The sequence below is a fragment of the Anguilla rostrata genome, chromosome 1 (genome assembly GCF_018555375.3).
Source record: "Anguilla rostrata isolate EN2019 chromosome 1, ASM1855537v3, whole genome shotgun sequence".
In the NCBI taxonomy this organism is placed as follows: domain Eukaryota; kingdom Metazoa; phylum Chordata; class Actinopteri; order Anguilliformes; family Anguillidae; genus Anguilla; species Anguilla rostrata.
Window position 1 is genome coordinate 57,735,126 of NC_057933.1, and position 8,620 is coordinate 57,743,745.

Here is an 8,620-nt window from a genome sequence, read left to right on the forward strand (position 1 = left end):
TTAGAAGCCAGAAGCTTCCTGTTCATTAACCTTCAGGTGATTTTTCTGATCTTTCATATTTTCCCCATTGGTAGCATTTCAAGGAGATGAGCTTGTATTTGAGTCGGCTTGAGGCAGCTTCGTTTGTCAGGCTTTTGCTGTTCTATATCCCAGCAGACATAAAGCCAGGCCAATAAGGCTCTGTTTCTGAGGATAAGCCTTCCAGGGAGGAGTCCAGTTAATCCTCCTGTAATTTTATATGACAAATTACAATTGGGGATGGGAAATTCAGAACTGGTTCAAGTAAAAACATTGCTGTATTGCTGTAGGAATCAATTGGAGGGTTGACCTGCAGTAATGTCACTCCAAAATTGTCCCTTGTTAAATAAAGATTTTTTAAACTAAAATGTCACGGACATTACAGAAGTAAAGATTGAGTTATTACTTGATGACATTTCAGAAACTGGTCTCTAAACATTGTACACTCAGCAGCCTATAGGTACAAATCTGCAAGAAAATATCTGGAATATTTATTAAATGTGACTTGGACTGCAGAAAACTGAAATATTATTCTTACCATCACGGCGTCTGAGTGAGATTTTCCAGTTGATCTGATTAAATGCTGGCAAAAAAAAATTGTGAACCCCTTCCCTTTTAGACATATTGGCCAAGAAAACCCCTCAGTTTACCAGTCACTATTTCTAAATGGACTGCCATATACAAAATATTCTCATTCATGTTCAAATACTTCACTTCAGTCTTTAATAAATAATAATAAAGACAGATCAGAAAATTCTGTGTGTATTCTGGACAGTTTCTTTGGTAATTATAGCTTGCAAACTATCATAATTTGGCAATGGATATTCGATTTCTTTAATAAAAACCCAGCTTAGCTACATTGACAACGAACATGGATTAACTTTCACGAAGTGAGAGTTTCAGAAACTCATGAAATTCTGAATAAATTTGATAAGATGGTAAACTGTGGGGTGGGCATGGGGGAATTAATTTTAACACCTAGTCCTGGTTTAATCCTTAATTGATCCTTAATTGATCCTATCCTTCAGTTTTTGGGATGCTGTTCTCTCAATGCCCTGCTTATAGTGCCATGAAAAAGTACTTCCCCCCCTTCCTGATTTCCTCTATTATTAATCTATTATTGCATGTTTGTCACACTGAATGGCTTCAGATCTGTAGAAAAAATGTAATTTCTGGACTACACAGTCCCATTATGTGTGGCATAAAGCAAATACAGCATTTCATCGTACAACAGTCAAACACGGTGGTGGTAGTGTGATGGTGTGGGGATGTTTTGCTGCTTTGGGGCCTGGCCAACTTGGCATTATTGAAGGAAACATGAATTCGGTCCTGTGCCAGAAAATAATTTAGGAGTGCCCAATTATCTGTCTGTGAGCTGAAGCTGAAGTGTAATTGGGTTATGCAGCAATACAATGATCCAAAACACAAAAGAAATCCAGACCTGACTGGCTAAAAAGAAACAAAATAAAAGTTTTGAAACCTAGTCAAAGTGATGACTTGAACCCAAGAGAGAGGCTGTGGCAGGAACTGAAATGAGTATGTTGTGCCTGAAAACCTACCAATTTGTCTGAAATAAGTTCTGCAAAGAAGAGTGGGCAAAAATTCCTTCACGGTGATGTGAAAGACTGATATCAAATTATAGGAAGCCTTTGGTTGCAGTTATTGTTGCTAAAAGTGATGCAGCCAGTTATTAAGTTTAAAGTGGTAATTTTTCACATGGGTGATGTGGTTGTTTGATAACTTTTCTGATTAAATAATAATATAAAATATGTGTTTTCTGTTTACTCGGGTTCGCTTTGTCTGTACATTCTGTCTAGTCAGTGAGACAAATATGCAATAATAGAAGAAATCAACAAGGGGGAAGTACTTTTCATGGCACTGTAAGCAGTTATTGAATGGGATCCCAAATCTCTATGAAGTCTTCCTGACCCAAAGGCATTTTTCACAGCTTTGTAGATATTTACAGAGACAGGCCTTATATTTTATTTAACATGACCAATGTCTGTCATTGTGGTGTTTCTGAGAGGTATCATTTGAGATCAAGGACAATGAGCTAGCTTGTAACATGTCTGATACTTACAATTCCCTGGTTAGGCGTTTATTTCACATTCTCATTTAATGATATGATTTCTTCATGGGAAGCTTTGCCCCTTAAATTGTCAGTCTGTCCAAAGGCACTTCAGGTGGGCTATGCTTCGAAAATGTGGATTCCTCTCATTCAAACAGGCAGACACTATCACCATGCTGCAGAGGCTGGGACATGAACTTCTGCAGCTTCTACATGATAGCAGATGCCAGTGTCTCATTTTGTCTGCTGACATGCATTCCCCCAAATGAAGAGCAAAATTTAAGCAGCTATAAGTTACATAAGCCTGTATAAGGAAACACTCAGAAGCATGCCTGATCACCATTTACAAGCCGTTAACTAAGCCATCAACCAATGCATTAACAGACGTGCATTGCCTACTAGTGCATTAACTTTGCATTAATAAAACTCTGGTGCTGCTGCCTGCAGGGCTACCAGACACAGTCAATATTGGCATACCCTATATTCAATCCAAGACCATGGACCCGATCTATGCACAACTAGAATGGAGCCTTAACTAGATGTGCACCCAGCAGCCCCCAAGTTTAGCTATTTATGGAGCCAGAATTTTATTAATCAAATAATGAGCACATGATCAATTCTGAATTTAATTTCCATAAGACTATACAATCATCTTCACAAAATCCAGTTAGTCTTGTACAAACAAAACCTTCATTTGGATTGTGCGGGTTATCAGATTTGCCATTTGCTTTATTTGATCATATACTATAAATAATGAACACATATTCTGTCTTCTTTCCAGAATACAAATTGCATTTGTGTTTCAGAAAATACCCTTCGTTAAAGGGAATATCCTCCTTAACCACACAATGATTTTAAATTACAAAGTTCATCTGGATATTCAGTATTTGGAATTGGAATGTTTATTTTATTCAGGAAGCATAATGCTTTAATATTTTTTCAAGTAGCAATGGGCTTGTTTATTTGTTATTGATATAAACAATGCTATAACTACATAAAATGGGACCTTATTACTAATGCAAGCAACACTTTCAAGGACTCATATTTAAAAAAAATTGTGTATTCTGATGCTTAAAAAAATTTCAAACACCCATTTCCATTTTTGATGCATATTAGGAATGAACTTAATTCCTAATAGAATAATAGTACAGATCTTCACGAATTTGAATTGTAGCAAGACCATTTACATGAGAAACTGGCCTTCTGTTAAGAACAAAAGCAAGAATTTAAAGTGTTTCCTGCAACACAGTGTTTTTTGGCTTTGGTTCAAGAATAGGATACTATTTTTGATTAGTTTCACTCTGTTTCATAGTGCATTTTCTGTTCATTTTTTCAGTTGCAGGAGATCTGATTTATTGATTCAGCAAAGACAAAGCGCAGGAGGAAAGAAATGAAGAAGAACATGAAGCTACAGGATTCAATCGTGGGTTCAATCACAATTCCACTCTAACAAGCCCTCTCCTTCTTCCTGTCACCCAGGTCCAAGTCATTTATGCCAGGTAATTTTGATTTTGCACAGAAAGCGTTTAGTGTCCTGAACTAACACAATGACAAACCAATCATCATTACTACAATCGAGGAAGCCAGGGAGGTTACAGAAGGTGGACAGAATGACAGCATGTAAGCAATGACAGGAAGAGAACAGTGATGACAGTACACACTCATGTTTTTTCCCTGACTTTTGTACTAGGACACAATGAATATACAACAAGTTCAGCAGCCCTAGCAGCTCCTTCAGTTTCACCCCCAGATCTCTATGTACTGACTGAGCTGGGCCTCATCATCTTATATTAACAGGTTTTTCTGCTAATAGCCTTCAGGCAGCATGTGTTGACTAATGTTTTATTCAATATTATTATCCAATATTATCCAAAATCCAATATTTTACACACCACTGTGTACAGTCAGTTTTTTTCAGTAATTTAATACCACTGGAGTGTGCACCATGTTTCAGAACCAGAGTACACAGAATTCCAGACCCATGCGTTAGATCCATATTCAGTTCACTTCTCTGTCTTTTTCATGGCTTTGTGAAGACAGAGGGCAGTGGGAATAAGGGTACAGTTTATAAACCATTGCTGGCTTATTTAGCCAGCTATCTAGCTAGGTGTGTATCTAACCACCGCATCATATTCTCTCACAAATGACATGCATAATTTTTCTTTTTTATTTGAACCATGTAATCTGCTCATCAAAAGATATTAAACAGAGGACTGTTATGAATTAAATTGCTTGGCTTAAAAGCTACCTTTTTGTTTTGGTTTGCTGTATCAACCATTCTATCCGTCACTGAGGTATAGACATAAATAATGAATCACAAACGTTCTAGATTATGCATTAACAGTAAGCATGTTCCAAATATTTGTGTCATGCTGAATCAGCTATAGCTCTATCATGTTGTTACAGGAAGCTTCTGGATTCAGCAATTTCCTAGAATGGATAAGGTGTGATGTCAGGCCACAGTTCTTGTTTTGGAAAGACTGAAAAAGATCTAAACTCTGGACCTCGGTCATTGAATGTGTTGCCTGTTTGTACGCTGCTATAGTAGCAAAGATGAGTGATGACATTTCTTGTTTCCCCATTTCCTCATCTATTTCAACAGCGCATGCTTTTTATGCTGTTGCACTGAAAACAGGAGGGTATTCATTTAGATCAGATTGACATTGATTGATTTCACTTGACTCAAGCATGTAACTTAATATAAAGACTTTTTTCCTTCAATGATTTATAGTAAAGAAGCAATAAAATTACTGAGGTCTGTCTGTAATTGAACTAAAAGAAAGAAAGAAAGAAAGGGTGCAGAGTATTCTTTCAGTAATGGCTCCTTGTGACTGAGTGCAAGTTTCCCATTACCTAGCATTAGAGGCTTCAGTCTCAATGAATGGGGAGCATCGGCTGTTTAACGGACTCTGTTATGTGAAAGTCTACACATCAGTTAATTCATTACAAAATTAAATTTAAAATCCCATTTAAAGTTACTATGAAAAATGGGATGATCTTTACATTAACGACTTTCTAAGATGAGGCCTTTACCCAGGGTGACTTGTGTATAATATATACTGTATATCTTTACACATTTCCCATTAGCACAGCTTGATGATTCAATAATGAACCTGTGAGTGTAAGTAGTCTTTTCCAGACCAGAACAGCAGTGCACTGATGAGGGATTCCATTCGAACCTCAGGTTTCCTGGCCACTGTTCTATGACTGAATCACTATCTGTGGATCCAAGTTCCATTTCTTATGAAAGTCTCTTCCAAGGACACCAAAAGGGAAAGGAGGGAGGGGCTTTCAGCCAAGGTCTTTCCCTGGAAAACAAATACAGGCAACAGTAGCTTTAATAGAAGGCTATTTAACCATGACTTTCATTTAATGGCTGCGATGGAAGCCCAGCCTCTCTGTCCTCCCCTGAGCCACAGCAAAGTGTAAGCGACTGGACATTCTCGCTCTCCACAGAACTTCATTTGCTCTCTCCCAGGTTTACTGTAAATGAAAGGTGGCAGAGGCTAATGATCTCCTCGCATCTCCATAATTTACCATTCTTGGGTGGATGAGCTGGGATGTTGGAGAGAGGGGGAGGCTGACAGCCCATTAGTCACTGCTAATGGAGGTCCCTTCCACCAGGGGAGAGCGGAGGAGGGTCCAGCCCACGTTTGGGTCCCAGGGTGGGAGCAAAATGCCTATGCTTCAATTTCCCTCATACAGCAAATGGAGTGATGTGGGAGCACAGTTCAAGAGAGCAAGCAAGTCAAATGTAACCCCTATAAAGGAACAATAACGTCTGCTACAGTGGTACAGTAAGAAGTCATTGTTTAGATTTCTAATATTACAAAGAAGCAGGGGAAAGCCTGACATTTAAAAGTACAAAATTTACTTGAGTTTGAAAAATATTGTGCTGGGGTTAGAAGCAAAAAATATAACAAAACAAGACACAACTATATAGTGGAAGGCCAATGCACATTATTCAAATACTTCAGAATATTACAAGATGTATTATAATAAATTAAGCATTGTTGAAAACAATTTTTGCAATTTATGGTTGCTCAAATAAGATGCAAATAATTAATAACTTTGGCAGCTATTTTGTGTATAATAAATAAACCCACTTTCTCATACAATCTATATCCATTGCCATTCTATATCCAGGATGTCTAATATTGCTTAAATTCAACATTGTATTTTTCAGATAATGACTTCTCACAAAGTGGCAATGTAATAATTTGAAAGCTTGCATGAGAAATTACAGGCTGCCAGCTCAGATGGAAGACTCACCATTAGACTCAAGTACAGCACTTCATGCTGCTGCTTGCAATACTATCTACCACATTCTTGAACCAATTCCAAGGCAAAAGACCTCCAGCACACTGGCTCATAACCACTTCACAGGAATGACTGAAATCAATGCCACCACAGCACTTCTGGGTAGACATCATCCCCTGATTTTCAGTCAGAAACCTTCAGCTTTAATACAAAATCAGACCTTTGAGTCCTATATATCATATTTTGATATGCATGTTAGGACTTTTGCTAAACAGTCATTTAGAAATGTCATCTCTCATAAACTTTTTTTTCTAGTCTAACCCTTAAAAGGAAAGATTAACTGTACATTAATAAATTAACTTTTGAGACTTATTTACAAAACAGCAGGCATCAGTGCAATAAAAAGTTAATATCAACCAACTTCTTTTAAAAACTTACATCACTCCATGAAAAAAAGTTTTTTGTTTTTCTCTTTAGAGGTACACTGGAAGAAATTGAACATCCTTTGATGCCAAAGTGATATTAATAAAAGTTCCTCAAAGCGGCAGCCAATGCAGAGCCTGACTAAGATTACATTCAGCCAACTTTCCCTGCAAACCTTAATATACAAGCGATAATCATGATCCCTGGGATACAGCACAGTCAAAATGGCCTCAAACCTTTGGTCTGGCTTACAGTGATGTGCATACCCCCATGTTAACTGTTTGTATAAACTGCAGGACATGCTTGGACATCGCAACCACTAATTAAAATTCAAATCTCAATCAATACTTTTTGATCAATACATACCAAGCTGCTGACATGAGATTCCTGGAGGGGAAACACAATGACTAAGAATTGCCAAGGGCTTACGGCATGCTGTATAAGGTGTTTGAGGAGGTTGGAAAAACAATGTCCCACATTCAGCAGAAAACAGAGTGAAATTATTGAATGACCCCTTCAATTTGTATTAATGGGGCAGAGAACCCTAGTTTGATACCCAGCATTTACTGATGACTGCAGGCCCTAGCTGAAAACATTGTTCCAAGATCAACACCAGATATGAAGTTCCTCTTTCTAACTGTGATGTAAATTGTTACATCAGCGCACAAGGAATTTCACAGCATTTCCTATAAGATGGGGAGGGGCTTCTTGCTCATTCCATTTGGTGCTCAGGGAAGTATTTCATCCAGTACAATACTTATGGCATTGTGATAGCTCAGTGAAACCCAAGGTTTCATTTGGCCGATTAAAAAATGTATGCATGAGACAGCATCACACCACAGGGCCAACCCATAAAACTCATTACATACATACAGAGAATGAGGAAACTTTAATAACTATACAGATAACAGGGAGAGGTGCAGCAAATCCATTTGCCATCATCCTTTAACTAATAGCTAAGTATCTATCTAGGAATCTTTACACATCAGAAGTGCATACTGTAGGTAATTAGTCCATGGGAACTTCCCCACACATTTGCTGCTAATTACTTCTCCAGCACATATCATAGAAGTGGGTAAGAAAGTTGGTCTTATTTTATTGTGCACTGACAACTAATTTCGTGAGGAATGGGGTGGAGAAGGTGTTTTGGAACTGATACAGCCATTTTGTGCTTTGAAAATATTCAAGTACTCAAGATTCTATAATATCCATTTATAAGATTTTTTCTCCTTCCACATGGCCCTCATTAGCTTTATTCATTTATCATTATATTGCAATAGTCATTAAAAAAAGAAAAACATCTTGTATAGTCACCCCGCTGAGAAGGCCAGTCAAGGACCCATGCGCTTCTCCCTAGGAAAACAAAACTGATCTGTTCTTTATCATGAATGAATAATTTGGAAATAGTGATACTTTTTATTATGCCAAATTTTAAAAAACCATATAAATAAATTCTAGCCCTGTGAGGTCACACTTTTGTCAATAAAAATGTTTTCTCAATTCAGAAGCAGGCTTGCACCCACACTCTTTGGGATTATTTTTGTAATATGGATGTTGCTAATAATGCATTTATTTGAAAATAATGAGAAGTATGATGATGTGGTGTGTTTGTCACTAATTGACAGCAAAAATCAGACTATGATAAATAATTGCCATCCAGCTTGACTCAAGGAAGCTACGGGGAACTGAGCGAGTGAGAGGTCAACTTGATCTCAGATTCTCCGAGGAGAAATCTGAAAAGATAATCTGGAAAACGATGGCTGGCAAAGTGGCAATTAACACTGATCTTCTTTGAGGTTGTTGCCTGACCGAACACATGACTTGCGGACTGGTGTGCAGATGTGTCATTAT